An 18,760-nucleotide genomic window follows, 5' to 3' on the forward strand; every position below is an offset into this window, starting at 1 on the left:
TAAAATGACAGGCACTGGGTAAAATTTAGACCAAATATCAAAAAAGCATTGGATTTATCCATTTATTGATTGGGAAGTATGCAAGAACACCATCATAAATTATAAATAATATTAATAATAGAAAACTGCTCTTTATTAAATGTTCATTTGGATATGTTATGTGGTGTCATACCTAAGGAATGTCACACTGAAGCTGAGAATGTGTTGCGTTTTTATCACATTCACGCTTTAATGTGTGAAACCATTCACCTGCTTTTAAGTACATTGTGTGCCTTGTACATGCGAAGGTGTAAATTAAATATCAGTCCACCTAATCACATAACAGCAGTTTCTACAGGTGCTCAAATACTTTATGGGCTTGAAGCATCCATCATTCTGTGTTAGCTTGAACTACATTTCATAGACCTGTAGAATCAGATATTTAACCTATAAGGAGCTCGCTCACCTAGTTTTTACATGAAATTAATGTTTTTGAGAAGGTAAATGTGAGATGGTCAAGTGTGGGATATCTGATGAACAACTTCATACATGTGCTAACTAATTTGCTTATCCATTATTCATAACACCAACAGCTGGTGCAGTTTATTTTAAAGACATGTCTTACACTTATAAGTGAGTAACTTTCCTGCTTTTCACACTCCAGGGCACAATGCCAGTGTGCTGTTTGTACAGCGGTTGCTAATGATCACAATAATTACATCAGTTTTGAAAAGAGATTTCTCTAAATTGTTGCCAGTCAGTTAAAATAAATTGATTTGGCCTCAAAATGTAGCAATTTTAAATTTGAATGCAACCTTGAAATGATGGGTTTAATGTTGTAAACGCCACTCTTGCTCATACTGGTTATTTAAGCATCCTCTGCCACTATTTTAAACTAAAATTACAGATGTGAAACCTTTGAGGTGTGAAAACATTGTTTAGATTCTGGCTTTCTATATTTATGGACCAGTCACAGGAAGTAAGATGACGTCTTAAGTAGTCAAATTGAAATATATCAACACTTGGTATGGCTTATTGCTGTTTCAGAGAGAATGAGATGATATGAGAGAGAAATGCACAAAGTGGTAACGAAAATAAACCCAGTAGTTTCTTTTCATTTGCTCGAACTGCACTAAGTGAAGATATCAGGTGCACTTTCTACTTTCATAGGCAGATGCCTCTTATATAGGTGATGATGGGACATTGATCAGTCATGTGATCATGCAGTTACAAAAAAGGTTAATTTTAAATACGTTTAGTGTAAAAAGTGATTTTAATTTTGAGGCATTCAAATCAAGCTGATCGATGATCTTCTGATACTTTAAACAAGGTCATTTTTGAGGCATCCTTATATTTTTGCCTCCCATCATTGATCCATGAGACAAGATCCGTTACACAGTAATTCATAAGGACGCGCCGTCAACTACAGCCTCCTACAATCCTGCATAGACTGACCTTCAGCTGCCTGGACCGGCGCCCTCTGGGGGCTGTCTGCGCACGGATTTTAGCATCCAACCCAACATGGCGGCTCATTTCATAACTTTCTCTTATATTCCAGGAATAGTCCAGAGACAGTGGTGACTGTTCAAAGTTTCCTGCAGTGTGTGATTATAGCCTAGCAGGCACTTTGTTGTGCTTCAAACACAACAGGATTCTAACAGGTCTGCTCACAGGTTTTTCCACTCTGAGAAAAAAAGATGTCATCTTGTTCTATGGAGACATGTGCATGTCATTTTACAGACTCTTAACTTGTATCTTTTAAATGTTTCGAAGTTAGACTTTAAGTGACCGAGTCACTGTGGTTATGTTAAGAAGCTCAGGTTTATAAATGTATGGAAGTAAATGAATGTGGAGGAGGAGGGTGTGCAGTCGGCCTTCTCGGGGGAAATAAAGGAATATTGCCAACGTTTGTTGCAGGATAATGTTCCCTTGTAAATCTTTGGAAATAAGTTTTCATTGAGAGATAAATTGAGGTGGGAGGAGGTGAGATATTCAGATGGAAAAAAAGAGTTGAAGAGAGGCAGAAAGATCCTTTTTTTTTTTTTTTTTTCTTTACTGTCTGCACATATTGGTTTTTGGTTGGTGCATCTAAGATTTGTCTGACCTCTGTCTTTTTCTCATTTCCTGCTCTTTACCACTCTCCAAACATATCTCTGTATACAAAGAAATTCCTCCACCAACATGGATCCGTTTAGCTTTCCACTTCATTTCGGAGCCGGGCTGTCTCAGCGGCCCTGATCACAGCGTACTGATAGAGCCAGATTCAACAGCTCCTGTCGGACTGTTAAACAAACTGCTGCGGCTCTGTTCAGCTTGCCAACCTTTATCTCTTCCCTCCCTCGGTTCAGACTTTCTGCCTCCTCTTTTTCTTCTCCTTGAGCTTAAACATTTGTGGGGGGTGTAGTTTCTCCTATTTTTGTGACAAATTTCCTGCTTTACACAAAGCTGTTGCTTAATGTAAACCACTTTGTGATTACGTATTGGAATGTGTCAAATTGGCCTTCATCCTACAGCCCAGTCTCACCACAAAGGATAATGGTTGGTGTTTAAAGGGGGTTGAAACAGTCGTAGTAACGTAGGTGAGCTTTTGTGTTGCGACGTGTAAACATGTTTGGCCTATTCAGACATGCTGTCACCAACACAAGTTTTGATGACTAAATTAGAACCAAACCATCCAGACGTGTTTTGATGCTTATCTGGGTTACGGGAGCAGGAGTACCTCTCCTGGGAGACCTCATTCAGCTCTTCTGTGGGAGGCATCAAGACATTCCCAAGCCAGCCTACAGATTTAATCTTTCCAACGGGTCCTGGGTTTGTGCTGGGAAGACAGTGCCGAAACACCTCACCTAGTCTGTGTCCAGGAGTCATCCTAGTCGGATGCCTGAACTGCCTCAGCTGACTCCTTTCGATGTGGAGGAGTAACGGCTCTACTCTGAGCTGCTTCTGTTAGCAATCTTAATGTTTTGGTCACTACCCAAAGGTGAGAGTAGGAATGTAGATCGACTGGTAAATCAGCAGCTTCGCTTTCACGCTCACCTCTCTTCACCACAGCAGGCCGAAACAGTGTGTGGATTGCTGCTGACACGCCACCAACACCCCAAGTGGGTAACCAAACAATAAAAAATTTTGCATATAAGATTCTTTTCTCCATACCCAAGTCTTTTGTTTAATCTGCAGCATCGGCAAATGTGTAAACCTACTGACTCCACTGGCACTGCTTCATGTCTGCTTATAGAACCAAATGACTGGGTTTGCATCAGATGTTAGTGAGGAGGATCTCCGTCTATGCTGCTCCCCTTGGAAAGACATGGGAACTATTCTAAATTAAGGGTCGTTTCTATCCAATATTCATGTCACATCTCTGCTCCTCCTCAGGTTCTACAAGCTAACGTGCCAAGAAACATGTGCACAAACCGTGAGCGCCACGTCCATGAGAAGACGACGTAACACCAGACTGTAACATTAACGTTGATCATGACCCAAGATGAAGAACTTTGCGATCCTGCTCTGGCTCTGGCCATTACATCGATAAAGACCACCGTGGTCCCGCTGTGTTATTGATGCAGAGAGGATTTGCGTGTTTTGGCTCCAGTGTGCATTATAGTAATAATGCAGAGGTCTGTGTATCAGTCCTGTTCAGAGGCCTCATTACATTTTTGAACTCTGAAAAAGAGCAGCACAGTTGCATAAAGACTCAGTACAGCACAGTTTGGATGAAGATTTCTCCCTGCATGCCTTTGGCCTCATAAACAGTGTGTGTGTGTGTGTGTGTGTGTGTGTGTGTGTGTGTGTGTGTGTGAGTGATCTGGTGACACAGAGCAGAAGTGTCCTGCTTTGCTTTCCTGCGGGATGAAGGGATGGAGAGATGGATGGAACGAGAGAGGTGGCGTGTTGTTTGGGAAGTGGGTCAAGAGGAAGTTGAGGGTGTGTTTTTTTTTTTTCTTAAAGTGTGTGTACATGTGATGCTTTACAGCTGAGACCGGGTTGTTGGTCAGTATGGGAATTTGGTCTTTTGTGTGTGTGTGTGTGTGTGTGTTGATGGTGCATAACTTAATTCCACCGGGAAGCCAAAGCAACAGCGCGCCTCTGCTTCCTGTCCTAATTGCTTAAAGTCCCACACAAATAAGCCTGCACGCACACGCACACATACACATTTGGAAATCCCATGTTTAAAAAGGACTTATGCAGATGCTCTTAGCATTTGCATAGTTTTAACATTCATTATCCTTTTTGACAAAATAGCTAATTTATTTTTTTCACAGTGCTTGCACACACATTCCCCCCCTTTCTGTTTTGCCTCCCTGATTTCTGTGCATCCTCCTTAAGACGCTGCGGCTAATGTATTAGCACCTGCAGACATTAGCATTGATTAGCGGGCATGTTTGTGTCCACCTGAAGATTATTCACACCAATTCATGAGCAGAATACGAAGCCATGTAGCTGCTGCACACTCCCCTTTCGTCCTCGGTTTGTCTTAGACTTTGTCCATCTGCTGCTGCCTGGTGACGGGCAGGTAGCGCACTCGAATTTTGCACGAGCTCGGTCGTTGGAAGCAGCTGCTGCAGTTTTTATTTAGGGGAAAGTGCAAAGTGTGTTTGGGGCAGCCTCTGTTTTGACTGTCTCTCTTGGCTCGCGCTGTGTATGTGTGTGTTTTTCTGGCACAGAGGTCAGAGCATGAGCAGAGTGGCATCCCTGCCTCCAATCTGGACCTGCTGGGTGACACTCCATCCTCCGTCTGCCTCATTTGTATTCCAGCAGAGCCAAAAATGGAAAGCAAATCAGGATTTATATTTCTGCCCCCTAATATAAATCATTGCAATGTGGTAATGCATTCAGTTCACATCACCATCACACTATATATGTAAAAAAAAAAAAAGTGCTGAAGAAAGTTTTAAATCAAAATAAAATGCAGCCCAGGTCCGTTTAGCTTTTTCCTACCATTTGCTGACTGACAGCAGAGCCCGTTTTTGAATCCCGTTCAATAGAAGAAGCATAGTGCAAATGAAAGAGGCGGAGAGGAGGTCAGTGCAGGGTGAGCTGAAGAGAAGAATGCACAATAGCCTTCTGAAAATTTAATAAAACTCACGGAAATGTTTCAGATATTTTCAGATTCTTGTGTTTCTGTACCTGTCAGGGCTCCAATTAAGGAAAAAGAAAGTTTACCATTTTATCTCTGCACATAGTGCACGCACCGCAGGTCGAGGTATTCCTTTATTTTACTTAAAATGATCTCAGCAGAGAAGAATACATGCCGTTTTCTTCCAATTATCATTTTCAGAGCTACTAATTTTCATTTACTATCTTGTCATTATGAGACAATGGGCTTGTGATTAACTGACCTTTTGCTAGTCATAAGAAAATTGTATTACAATATTTAAAAGTATTTTAATTATAATGCATGCTTTTTGGATTGACTACCACAGTCTCTAACAGCGGTTGAACTTTAAACTTTCATATTATTTATAGTGTGTTTTAAGTCATTTAAGTGTTCTGCAGTAGCCCGACTGACAAAGTGGATTCCATTTTAGGACTGCTGTAGTCCAAAAAAAGAGATTTCTGTCTGTAGTCATATATATATTTGGCAGTGAGACTCCATCAGTAAATAAGTGGAGGAATGTTTGCTCACTCTTCTTTGCGATGTTGCTTCATTTCACTGAGTTTTGCACTTATTCCTCCCTGCACAGCTCTCTTAAAGTCCCACTTTTACTGGGCCACTGCAGCAGCTCGATTCTTCTCTTGTTCATTTATTCTGTCGTAGATGTACTGCTGTGACTGGGATCATTGTCCTGTCACATCACCCAGGTTAGGGCCAAGCCTCGAGGTTACTTTTGTATACAGAGGAAGGAGCTTTTGGTTGTCTTGGTGACTCCAAAATGCCCAAATCATCACCCTTCCACCATGCTGGCAGCTGGTATGAGGTGTTCATGCAGATATGATGTGGTGCAATGGTGGAGATGGGTAGCAAATGGCCTGCATTTGTATAGCGCTTTTCTAGTCCATAGGACCCCAAAGCGCTTTACACTACATTCAGTCATTCACCCATTCACACACACATTCACACACTGGCGATAGCAAGCTACATTGTAGCCACAGCTGCCCTGGGGCGCACTGACAGAGGCGAGGCTGCCGGACACAGGCGCCACCGGGCCCTCTGACCACCACCAGTAGGCAAACATGGGGTTAGTATCTTGCCCAAGGATATTTGGCATGCAGTCAGGAGGCAGCCTGGGATCGAACCACCGACCTTCTGATTAGTGGCTGACCTGCTCTGCCACCTGAGCTATAGCAAAGTGGTTTGCAGATGCACAATAGGTGTAAAGCAACCTAAATATTGCTGAGCTGGCATTGGGATTAATGCTACGTCCACACTAGCCCGGATAAATTTGAAAACGTGTACGTCTGAAAACGCTTCGCATCCACACTATCGTTTTCAGACGTTTTCACAGAGTTCTTCATCCACATTGAAACGGCTGAAAAAATTCGACCTGCCTCATATCTGTCTGCCACTTTTTAAATTTTCGGCTCTTTGAAACGTCGCGGCAAAATGTTGAGGAAAAGCACCGAGTTTTTTAAATGGACTAACAATGAGGTGGAGCTGTTGCTGCGAGTAACACAAAAATACAAAGTTGCAAAAGAGAATTAAAAAATTTGAAGAAAAGCTATCTGAGCAAGCAGACTGATACAAAACAACTGCTGTGTAATGCCCTCCGCTATCTTAGTTTAATTGGTCACATGACTGCATCACATAACTAAAATGTGTCATTGTTTTTGAAAAGGCTCCGGTTTCGCTGTCCACACTACAACGCGACCGAAAACGCCGTCTCAGTGTGGACGGAAGGCCAAAACGAAGAGAAAACGTTGCGTTTTCAAACGAAAACACATTAGTGTGGACCTAAATGTACCGGGATTGTGACTGAGGTTGACTTCATGGTCTCCCTGAACTAACACAATGTTTAGAATACACTAAATAATCAAAGTCACACTTTAATGTTCATTCCTGAAACATATCTACATTTACCTGCATTTATAAATGAGCCAAAATTTTATTAAAGAGCCAAAATTCACAGGAGTAAACAAAAAGTAAAAGGTAAAAACAAACGTTTTGGGGTTTGTTTTTACCTTGAATGCATCACAGTAACTATTTAATCACTGTTTATCGTATAAGCCTGTCCACGTGAGTTTTAAAAATATGAGGATTCATAGAGCATCTCAGTTTCAGCCCCTTGAATGGTTTTTGGTCATAGGAAGTGTAGATTGCCGTTTGGGAATAACATGAACTTGGAAATGTGAGTCACTCTGTTGTGTGTCTGTTTCTTGGGGAAGAGGCTGTATCTTCTGTTGGACTGCTGCAGGATTTATCATCATCCACACACACGTGTCGAACAAAAGCCTCCAAATAAAAACATTTTAAAAAACAGAATTTGTCTGATTTGTAGCTAAACCTCAGTTGCTGTCGTTCCTTCAAGATTTAATCCGTCGCTTTGGGTTATTCAGACGCCAGGTTTCCTTATTCTCCACGTCATCTCGCGGCTCTGTGCGCTTTAGAAATAAAAAGCACTTTTTTTGTGTGTGTGTGTGTGTGTGTTATACTTATCGTAATATGATAACTACTCTATAATTGTCAAGTGAGCGGTGTGGTCGGCTCCTAAAGCCCGGATGATGAATGTTTGTTGTCTTTACGGTTTTCAAGTTACTTCCTGCTGATGGAAGGAGACATTGTGTCGACTGATGCTTCGCCATCTGGATCTTTTAGATGCTGGATGTTTAGATGCTAGAACATATGGACACACACACAGATGCACACAGACACACACGCGACTGGGCGCTGGGATCCAGAAGCATATGGTTCTTTGAGATAGTCGAGACAGACTGGGCTATTCTGTTGGATAGCACCGAGGGCCTCGACATTGTTAGAAGTGCTGCCAAACAAACTTCACCACACAAACACACACACACAGTCTCGCCTCACTAGCTTCTTTTTCTGCTGGTTTCAGTGTGATGCGAACGGAGGCACGGACGACCTTAATTCTTGTTTCTGGAGCAGAGGCGAGCAGCGTCCTCATCGCAGTGTGAAATGAAATTGAAGATACCTGTGAACCATATTACTGCAGGCTTATTCAGCAACATTTACACCTCAGCTGGGCTTTGTTCATTAAATGTTCTCAGCGTCTGTAGCTTTTTGTCTGCTTGATTGTCTCATTATGAAGATTAGTCCCCAAATTGATTTTTCTTTTCTTTTTATCTTTTTAGTTTAAAAAGTCCTTTTGTTTTACCTGGTGTGCCTATAAGCCTTAATGCTATCAGTATGAGAGGGAAAACTGAGACCCTCTCTCTGTATTATCACAAATTAAAATGCCTTTAGTTTAATGTATGCCCCAGTGAAGGGCTCTGTTTAAGCTCGGGCACAGCTCCAGCTTTTTGTTATTAGTCCAGGCAGTAATATGTCTTTTCTCTAATAGATAGTATAATATTTCTGGCTCTTGCTGTGAATGAACTAGGTTTAATTAAAAATGCCATCACTGGCTTCGCTGTGATCTCCACGCTCGTTGTGTAGCAGGCTCTGCAGCTCTCAGGACACACTTCATTTCTGTTTTTGTGCACGGAGCAGGCTGAGGTACCCAGACTTTGTATGGAAAATGTGACAATAACCAACAAATGAAGTCCAGCTAATTCATAGCTGGACATGAGGCTCGGTCTACAAAAATCATGAAGTATTTGATGATTTGTGGTGTTGCTGTGTTCTGATGGCACATGCCTTTAGTACATAATAACTCATAATCAGAGATTTAAGTGTTTATAACACTTTTAATTGATAACGTTAAGACTAGGGACAGAGTCCAGAACACATGGACTAGTTATCATGCTCAAGAAACCAGTTTGAGATGATTTGAGATTTGAGCTTAGCCTGAACCGTTGATACAAGGCAGGATGGAGCAATGTTTTCATGGTATTCATACCAAATTGTGCCTCGGCTATTGAAACTTATCAGACCAGGCAATGTTTTCCAGTCTTCTGTCTTATTTTGGTGAGCCGGTGTGAACGATGGGTTGGTTTTCCTGTCCTTGGATGACTTGAGTGACACCCGGTGTGGTCTTCTGCTTCAAGGTACGATGTGTTGTGCAATCAGAGATGCTCTTCTGCGTTCTCTTTTGGTTGTAATGAGTGGCTATTTGAGTCACTGTCGCCTTTGTATCTGCTTAAAGCAGCCAAAGGGCGTTCTCCTCTAAACTCTGACATCGAGAAGACATTTTAACCCCGTGAACTGCCGCTCACTGGATATTTTCTCTTTTTTGGGCCATTCTCTGCAAAAACAAGAGATGGCCGTGTGGGAGAATCTGAGCAGATCAGGAGTTTCTGAAATATTCACACCAGCCCATGTTGCATGGTTAGTCAGATAGCTACAAACTATGATGCCAGCATAGAGTCATTAATAACTCCACACGAGGGAGATGATCAGGGTAAATATAGACAAAGTACTAAAAGAAAAAAAAATAATGGGGAGGATTTGTAAGGAAAAGTCTGGATTGTTGCCCTTAAGCTCCTCAGATAGAATCGACAAAAGAAACACGATGCAGTCCCTGCAGTCCTCAGGTTTAATCAGGAACAAATATGTCACCTGGATTTGACCTGTAATCCTAGTGCAACCCTCAGGCCAGCCATTCATTCCTTCAGTTTTCAGCAAATCCAAGCTGTGCTGTGAGATATCAGATGACTAATGGCCTCTGCTCTTTACCCAAACAGGTTTTTTATATATAACTTGAGTCATGTTTTTTGTGCTTCTTTCAGGAGACTGAGGTGATTGATGTCACCAGGGATCAACAGGCCTGAACACTGAATAAGTAAGAGCTACAACTGCTGCTGCCTTTTATTTTGAAAGCCCTTTCCATTTATTGTGTTGCCAGTTTTTAGAAACTACTCCTGCTCTTTTATTCATTCCCATCCATTCCTATTTCTGCTCATTTCTCAAGCTCCCCTTCACCCCTCTTCCTCTGCTGGGGGTTTTCAGGAATGCCATTGGCTGTTTATTTTGGCAGATTCAGCTGCTCATGTGTTTGTGGCGTTGGTGGGAGGGGGCTAACGGGGTTAATTGAAGGCTTCGGGATGTTTTTAAGAAATGAATTCCTGCTGAGACCCCGCTGCCCCTCAAACAAGCACTCTTCTCATATATCAGCCAATTACTGACACTCTACACACACCTTTCTCTGGCTCTGGTTATGGGACTGCTTTCTATAATCTGCTTTCTCCATCTATTTTCTGAGTTTCCCAGCCGTCCAGGATCTGAAAAGTGAAAAACATCAGAACATTAGTATTCTAATTCTCCACTAAATTCTGAGAGGTTAGGGCCTCAAGAACTTGGTGAGTTTTAGGTGAAAGACTTTCCTTATGAGCGCCCTCATGAGCTCAATCTTTAATCTTTAACCTTTTGAACAATCTGACTCAACAAAAGTTTTCCACTTTCTGAAAGTCTCCTCATTTCCAGCTCTAAAACTCTGATTCCTCCTCTCTGGGTCTCGGGCATGAAGGATGAGGATTTGTTTAGATGTCAACCGGACAAGCTTGTTAGAGGTTTTTTGGGTTGATCGGAGCGGACCTCAGCCACATGTCCCGACATGAACCAATCTCAGCTCTACTTTTCATTCTGGGTGGCATCCAGCATAGTTCTCGACCGCTCCTCTCCAGTTTCAAATTGGACCCCAGAGGCCCCAAGAACATTAGTTTTCCCCCAGTTCAGTTCAGTGTTATTTACACTGTGGCCAGTTCCAAACAGAAGGTGCTAACAAGATGATGGCGACAACAAGTTTGTGTACTTAGGGTTTTGCATTTTGGCTCGATGATGGCTGTCTTACCCGTTTTGTTTTTTTGTTTTTTGTTTTTAGATTTACTTGTAGAGCTGCCCAGAGTTAAATGTGAATAAACGGCTCATTCTGGAACAGAGATTGCTTTTGTTGGATCTTTTGTAGTGTATTCGTGCATTTTTGCTGTTTTTGTTTCCTATTAAATGGAAAGTCCTGACTAGATTTTTGAAAAGAGGAAAATGTGGCTTCATTGGCCCTGAAAGGTAAAAGCCTTTTGAAGCTGTGAGTACAGCCAATATCTCACACGGTATAAGAGAACCTGGCATCACCTAAAATTTATCAGACTATGCCTAAAGTGCTAAGCGAGATATCTGCAAATAAAAGTGCAGAATCTGTAGGTAAGAGATGGGACTTTTCAGTTTCCGTTTACACGAGTAATCATATTTGAGAGAAACAATTACTAACATGCAACTCCTTTGCATAGCATCTTGCTAGCGCGCCAAAAAGCTGACTATTGTCCCCAGAGGATAAGCCAGCACAGCTTCGATGGCTTCCCAGAGAAGCTGTTTACTTTGAGATGTCTCCACTGAGGGGGAGATCATTTAACACGGGGCTTTAAATATTCTGAAAGCATATTATGTTTGACATCTTTGGAAACTTTAAAGGATGGCTTTGTGGAGATTTAAAATTTCTGCCGTCAGATTCGGTAGCAAGGCGGTCGCGTTTAACAGCGCTGCTTTTTGTCCGAGAGTCAGCCGTGTTGGTCGTGTCGATGGGGTTCGGCTGCATGTGCAGCAGCTACAGGCCGCTCTGTTTTAAGAGTGAGGTGTTTAGCATATTTTTACATCAGCACACTAACAGCCTTTCTCTGTTTATATAATTATGTCCTCTTGATGGCGGCTCATCTGGACCTGATTCAACTGATTGTTTCAGAGGCTTTTTGCACCCTGCGGAGAATGAGTGGACCGTATGCTGATAAAATACTGAATGTTTTTAAAATAGTTTGATGTAAGAGTTTAAATATATCAATTAGTGAAATCATTTATCAGCTCTCTCGGTCCAGATACGTTGCTGGGGTGGGCTTCAGAAACCCATGCTGGACTGAAATGAAACCTCTCGGTGTGACCGGTTGATTTAAATGGTCGTCTGATCTGAATGACTGCTTTCTATGATCTGCTTCTGTTCGCTCGCAGTCTGCCAACTCATATTATAGCGTGCCTGAGTGTGTGTGTGTGTGTCTGCCTCTCCTCCGCTTCCCCTTCTGTCTTCCATCCATCACCGTTTTCCTCTTGCCTCCATGTTCTCAGTCTCTCATTCCCTCGGTGTTATCCACTGTGTTTTTTAAAGTAGTTCTTGTTCCCATAAACAGCTCCATTTTCCCAGCCGTCCACAGCGGCTTGTTCCTTGTCACTCTCTGAGATCTTGAAGAAAAGCAAATACAAGGAACCATGTTTGGCTGACTTTTAAAAATATCAGCTTCTCATGGTCAAGTTATTATCTGATGTGACCCCAGTGAGCCGATCAGCCGTGCACTGTTTAGGTTTATTTATTTTACCCTTTGCTTTTGTTCAAACTGCAGTTATTTGCAACCTCAGATATGAGTACAAAACTTGGTGCATTATTAATACGTTTCCGTACGAGTCACAATCCACCAGGGGAAAAAAACGAAAACTTTTATAGCGTTTAAAGACGTGTTTATTCAGGTTTTTGGATTGGTAACCTGTTCCCTTACACTTCTTGTAATCTAGTAAGCACTGGAGCGATGAAAACAATAAAAATAAGCCGGCAGTTTTAGCCTTTGCAGTTTGTTGTCGCTCTTGTGAGTCTGTCCTCATTCTAAAAGTGTTAAAAATGAACATGTTCATAGAGTTTAGAAAATCATTCCCAGTCCTGCGGCCAGCTGTTATAACAGTGCAGACACTCATCTAGTAAAGGGGTACAAATGCTGATGCTACATGAAAAAGGCTTTTTTCACTTAAAATAATCTCTCCTGATCAGGTATGTAACTGTGCTTTACCTGAGATCAGACACTGCAAACGTTCATGGTTTCAAATTGTTGTTCTGTCTTCTAGTGTTGCAGTAACACTTGTATTTCATAGCTCGGGCAGTAAGAGTACAGACTGAAACTCCTTCCTGCGTTTCACTGAAACTGCTATCAGGATTTGTTAGGCTCAGCGTGAACGGCTCAATATCGCAAATGATGGCACAGCACAGCAGACACATGAGTGCACAAGTAGAAATGCAAACAGTGACATTACCGAGTGCAGCAGGCATTCAGGGCACTGTAAACCATCCAGTCAGGGAATGAATGTAAACAGAGGCAAACCAGGAGGGTTATGTGACAGTGACATATCAGCAGGATCGAGTTACAGCTATCGTTCATAGTTTACCTGAATGCTGCAGAGCATTTACTCATTTTGCTTGATGTGGTTAGCCGAGTGGAGCTGCTCAGACCTGTTTAAAGCATATTTAGTTCAGTTTTGTCTATCAGAAGAATGGGTGCGTGTGGTTTAAAAAAAATAAAATAAAACTTAATGTCCTTTTTTTCATAAAATAGCCATATGATGTCAGATTATTACACCCAACAAGATTCTCAACATTTCTACTGAATTTCTAATTCTTCTATTTGGCTGAATCTGTTCTAACTTCAGTTTCCTGAGGGAAAAACAAAAGTTTGACCAATAAGCATAGACTTGGAAGTCTTGTTAGTAAGAGTTTACAGAGAGTTATGGTTAAACTTTCATTTATTTTAGGCCATTAAAACTTTGCGAGGTGTTGGCTCAGTGACTCTGTCTCAACTTTTAAAACTTTTTTTTTTTTCAAATGCACCCAAACAGACACACTCTTGAGCAACAGTAAAACTCACAGCATCTTTTCCCATCAACCCCCTGCTGCAGTGTGTTTCCTGAGGCCGGCTGCCACAGAAAAGACCCAGCAGATGGTTCGAACAGTGGGGTGCAAGTCGAGGCGAGGACCCCGTTTTAGCTGAGGTCACTAGGGCCTTGGGGTGCGTCACAGAGGCCCCGTGTCGCAACCATAAAGCATCATGAAATGAAATCCACCTCGGCTGGAAGTTTGTTGGAAACAGAGATTACACACACGTAAGACGGGTTCTTATACTAAGTGCATATGAATGGAAAAGTAAGGCAGTTAAATTGAAATGAGTCTGCAGTGGCAATTTAACAAAAGTGTGTAAGTAAGAAGGAATTTTAACCAACTAAATGTGTCAACATTTCAAAAACTTTAAACAAAACCTAAATGGATCAAATATTTATCTTGTTGTTGCCATTTTCATTTCAGCTTTGAATCAAGTTATAATTACATGATTTTGCCAGTCAGCTGTCAGCTAGCTCTGCAACATGAGACTTGAGTCTTAAATAACTAATGATCTTCAAATATTTGTGTGGTTTTGTTTTGTTTTTTCTTTGACAAGAACACAGTTGCTAATAATAGAGTTGATTGTTTCTGACAAGGATTTTCATGAGCTTCAGTGAATGTTTTTTTTTTTTTAAATCTCAGAGCATCCCTGATAGCGCTGAACATTTGGACCTCATGTGCCACACTGGGTCTCATTCACACCTTGTATGGGCCAGATGTCAGCTGTGTTGTGACATTTGGCCCATGAAAAATTTGGCAGAGCTGCAAGTGAGACCTCAGTGCCAAAAGTAGTCCAGATTAGACTCGGATGTGTCTGCTGTCTAGGATACTGGTGCCAAACCTCGAGACATTAGAAAATATCAATATTGTCAAGGAAGAAGAGAACCAAAATATACACTTGTTGGTTTTACTTTTGCGTCTTAAATGTGGTCAATAAGAAGTATTTCTTTCTCATATGATCAGTTCAGTTTATTTTTTTCACAACAACAGTTGACTCAAGGTGCTTAATACTGTAAGGTAAAGATGCTACACTAATATAAAGAAAACAGAGAAAGCCCCAACAAGCAGATGAGCCCCTATGAGCAAGCACGTGGGCGGCAGTGGGGAGGAAAAACTCCCTTTTAAACAGAAGAAACCTCCTGCAGAACCAGGCTCAGGGAGGGGACGCTGTCTGCCGTGTCCAGTTGGGGGTGAGGGAAGGGAGACGGGGCGGTGTTGTAAGTACTGAGTGGCACTTTAATCCTAAAGTTATCATCCAGACTGGCTTCAGTTTAGACAACAGAATTCAGAGCTCGGTTTTAATAACTTACCTGGGATCTGATTTGAGGGTGCACATGGTGTGGATGGTTTTCCACAGTGGAAAGAGTTGTGCATCATTTTGTTTGCTTTTTTGCCACATTATGACATTTAAAGTTAACCTGCTCTGAAATCAAAGCTGACATACCCGGTCACAGCCCCTCCCTGAGCTCAGGTCTGCTGGAGGTTTCTTCCTGGCAAACAGGAGTTTTTCCTTCCTGTTGTCACCAAGTTCTTGCTCATTGATGGTCTTTGCTCTTTATTATTGTGTTCTATTGTTGCCTTACCATATAAAGCGTCCTGAGGCAGCTGTTTTTGTGATTTAGCGCTTTATAAAAGATATTGAATTGAATTTACCATGACATCAACAGCAAAATATAATAAAGGCTTAGATAAATGTAATGCACCATTCAGACACAATTATAATAGCTTCAGAAGCTCTGTTGTCCAGCCATGAGTCAAAGACAATAAATCCATCATCATATAACCCATACTAAAGGTCTTCAGTATCTGCAATTGTATTTACACATTTTCTTGTGTTAAATCAACTTCTTGTTGATTTATGCAAACAAACGAGCACAGGCAAACTGATAATTGAAAATGTGGTTTCGACCTCAAGGGGTTAATTGTCTTGTTTTGCTTATTTTAGATGAATGCCTTTCCTGCGATTAGCCGAATATAAAGGCCAGCCTTTGTTTTGCCAGTCGAATGCTTTCAGTGTGAAGCAGCAGCAGGAATTATTTGGCTAGCATTACAGCAGTGACTCAAGCCCCTTTTAGACGGGCACTCCTCTCTATTGAACTGACAGCACGTAGACTTGTCTGCTTCGTGTCTGAATGAGTCCAGTGATGCCGCTAATGACCATACACAATCAAGGAAATCATTATATAAAAACATTCTACTTCTCATTACTGGATCCATGCGAGAAAAAAAGCATCTCTTTATGTTTTTATTGAGTAAAACTGACCAATTATTCACCCATTGAGCAACACTGTTCATATCAGTGGCATCTTTAATAGACACACGATGAGTTAGTAGATTAAGGCAAAAAAATCTTCCAATACTGACCTACCTGATGCCACATCAAACACCTCAATGATTAATGTCCCCCGAGCGTCGCTGGAAACACAATTTTGTGTGTGTGTGCAACAAAACTGTGACTTGTGGAAATCAGAAAAAGCTTTCAGCGACTCTTCTCTTTTTCTCGCTGCTATTAATCATCTTCATCGCTTCATCACTTACTTCATCACGTCTTCTGCTGGAGTTTTAGATGTGATTCAGGCAGTTTGTGTGTTTGTGTGTCTGACCGACTGTTGTATTTGGGTTTAGTCCCAGAATTGTTGCTCTGCGTGAAATTTGAGGTGTGCGAGTTGGACCGGGCTCGGGGGGTTTTTTTGTTTTTACACACACACACACACACACACACACACACACACACACACACACACACACACACACACACACACACACACGAATCACTCCACCTCTGCCAGCGCTCAGTGTGTGTCCGTCTTTTTCATTATTTCCCCTTAATCAGCTCATTAATTCAAAGCCTTAATGATATAGAGAGACTGGGGAGGATGTGAGGAAGGAACTAAGGAAACAAGGGAGGGAGAAAAGACTGATGTGGAGGAACACTACAAGAACGGACAGAGAGAGAAAGGAAAACTTGAGACTGATGGAAGAACGCCAAGATAGATGAAAGCTGCAAAAGAAAGGGCAGAAAAGAACAGGAATGGAAAAACAGGAGAAAAAAGTTGACTCGGGGAGAGTGAACGCTAAAGAGACTCAGAAGGCAAAGTTGATGACTTGGAGCAGACTTTTATCAGCTGCCAACTGGTGCTGTGGTGTGTTTATGTGTGTGTGGTGTGATTGAATAGTTTCAGGTTTGCTGCCAGTGTTTTAGCGTGTTCAGTGTGTGTGTGTGTGTGTGTGTGTGTGTGTGTGTGTTTGGAGGGTGTGGATGAATGGATCCCCATGTGTGGTTTTTGTGTTTTCTTTTCTGTGTAAGCCAGCAGAGTGTGGCTTTAGTCTCCTCAGCATGGTGGAAAGCTTTATACTCTTTCTTTTAGTCACTCCAAGTTTCTCTGGGATTAGTCCAGAGAAGAAGAAAAGTTGCTCAGCCATTTGTTTCGTCAACACTGAAAAATAGTGTTTGTTGTACTGATTCTTTTCCACGTTTGACTTTACCCCCTCAAGTTCCTTTCCTGCTCCTCCTTTGTTAGTTGAACATCTGGTTGTAGCTTTGTGTCATCCATGAGATACTTTGCTCTGCTGTAAAGTGTCCTACACTTGATTTGTGTTCATGGTGTTAATGTCATGTTATACATTATGGAAAGTTTCTGGTCTGTGACATTGTGTCCAGCAAAGAGATCTGTTACATTTCCCTGACAGATGGGGAGAAAAACCAGTTTCATGTTTTATAGTGCTGTACTGTGCTGTATTTTTACGGTGTAACAAATATTCTTAAGTTGTAGCAAATTGCTGGCCGACATATTTATCATGTAACAGATTTTCTATTAAATTACAACAAAGTGCTGTCCTATGCATTTACAGTGCAAAGGAAATCCATGTTAAATTACAGAAAAGTATTAGTTTAACGTGTTACAGTTTGACAAATATCCTAGTTACCTTGCAGTAAAACTACATATTTACAATGTAACAAATTTCCATGTTAAATTACAGTAAAGTTCAGTTCAATGCATTTAATGTATTTACTGGAACTACTGACCTGAGAATTTGGTTTTATTCTGAGGTTTTGATTGATGATGGTTCTACACACGTACAATATTACAAACTTTATTGTACACTAACGTATATATGATATAAATGTGCATGGATGTACATTTATATAGTAGATTTTTTTTGTGTTGAATTACCATAAAGCAATGCTTTTTATACAGAGTTTGTAATAAATTACAGTACAGGGAACATTACTGTAAACCAAAACACTCCTGAGGTCAGTCAACAGAACAGAGTGAGCTAATTACAAGAGCAGCTCTAAGGAGCCTAAATGGCCAGCTTCAGGAACAGGCACACTGTTAACAGAGTCGTTGTTAAAGGGATAGTAACTTTAATTTTTTCAAATGTTATTCATGGAAAGATATGCCAAAATAGAGAGCCTGTAAATGTGTATTAAATATTCTCTCTACTGTCCCCGAATGCAGTTTTCTTTGAGCGTTTAAGCATCTTTGAGTACTTTTCCATCAAGTTAATGAAGCAGAAAGAACAGAGATGCTTCCTCATCTCTGTGCATATTTATCACAAATGATTTCAGAGAACGTTGAAATACAAATGTTACCCCTTCCAGTTTGCCATAGGATGTTTCTATTTCTTCCCATAAAACGAAACATCTGAACTATCTGTTGTTTGCTGTTTGTGGCGGGTTGAGCCAGCCACTGTTATCTGGCTCATATTTGACCCATAGAGATCAATTAGTGTCACACTTTTTATAATGAGAAACTAAAGAGGATGGTTAAGAACCCATTATTAGTTATTATCATTCCTCATGTGTCGTTTGACACTAATATAGGTACTAGTATAGGCCAGTGTTGTGCAGAAGTGGAGCTTGTGCACTGCTGTTAGCATATAAATGTATTTTAGCAGTTGCTTATTTTCTTTTCTTTTATGTTGAGCGCTGCCCCTCGCCCATGCCTGTGCACCCAGAGGTGTCAGTTTTTGGATGTCAATGAATATATTTATTGCCGACTTGTGCGCCGTCCACAGCAGAGCTTTGTTGTTACCCACCAAGTATCGACTTGCCGTTCTTTTGATTCCCGTTTGAATACAAAAAGTAGCTGAATCAGGGATAC

General features: G+C 41.3%; 1 protein-coding gene across 2 annotated transcripts in view; it reads left to right on the forward strand.

The window, feature by feature from the left end:
• The window catches only part of plxnb2a.1 (plexin b2a, tandem duplicate 1), a 230,569-nt gene that overhangs the window by 78,347 nt on the left and 133,462 nt on the right, over window positions 1-18,760 (forward strand). Inside the window, exon 3 of one of the 2 annotated variants that reach the window (XM_085252985.1) lies at window positions 9,766-9,818. The exons of the other annotated variant lie outside the window; for it this stretch is intronic. The gene's annotated coding sequence lies outside the window, so the exon portion shown is untranslated. The remainder of the gene's footprint in view (window positions 1-9,765; window positions 9,819-18,760) is intronic. 2 annotated transcript variants of the gene reach the window in all.

This window comes from Mchenga conophoros, linkage group LG17 (assembly GCF_057382185.1).
Source record: "Mchenga conophoros isolate Kocher_MC1m ecotype Shallow Benthic linkage group LG17, M_conophoros_male_GT1.1, whole genome shotgun sequence".
Lineage (NCBI taxonomy): Eukaryota > Metazoa > Chordata > Actinopteri > Cichliformes > Cichlidae > Mchenga > Mchenga conophoros.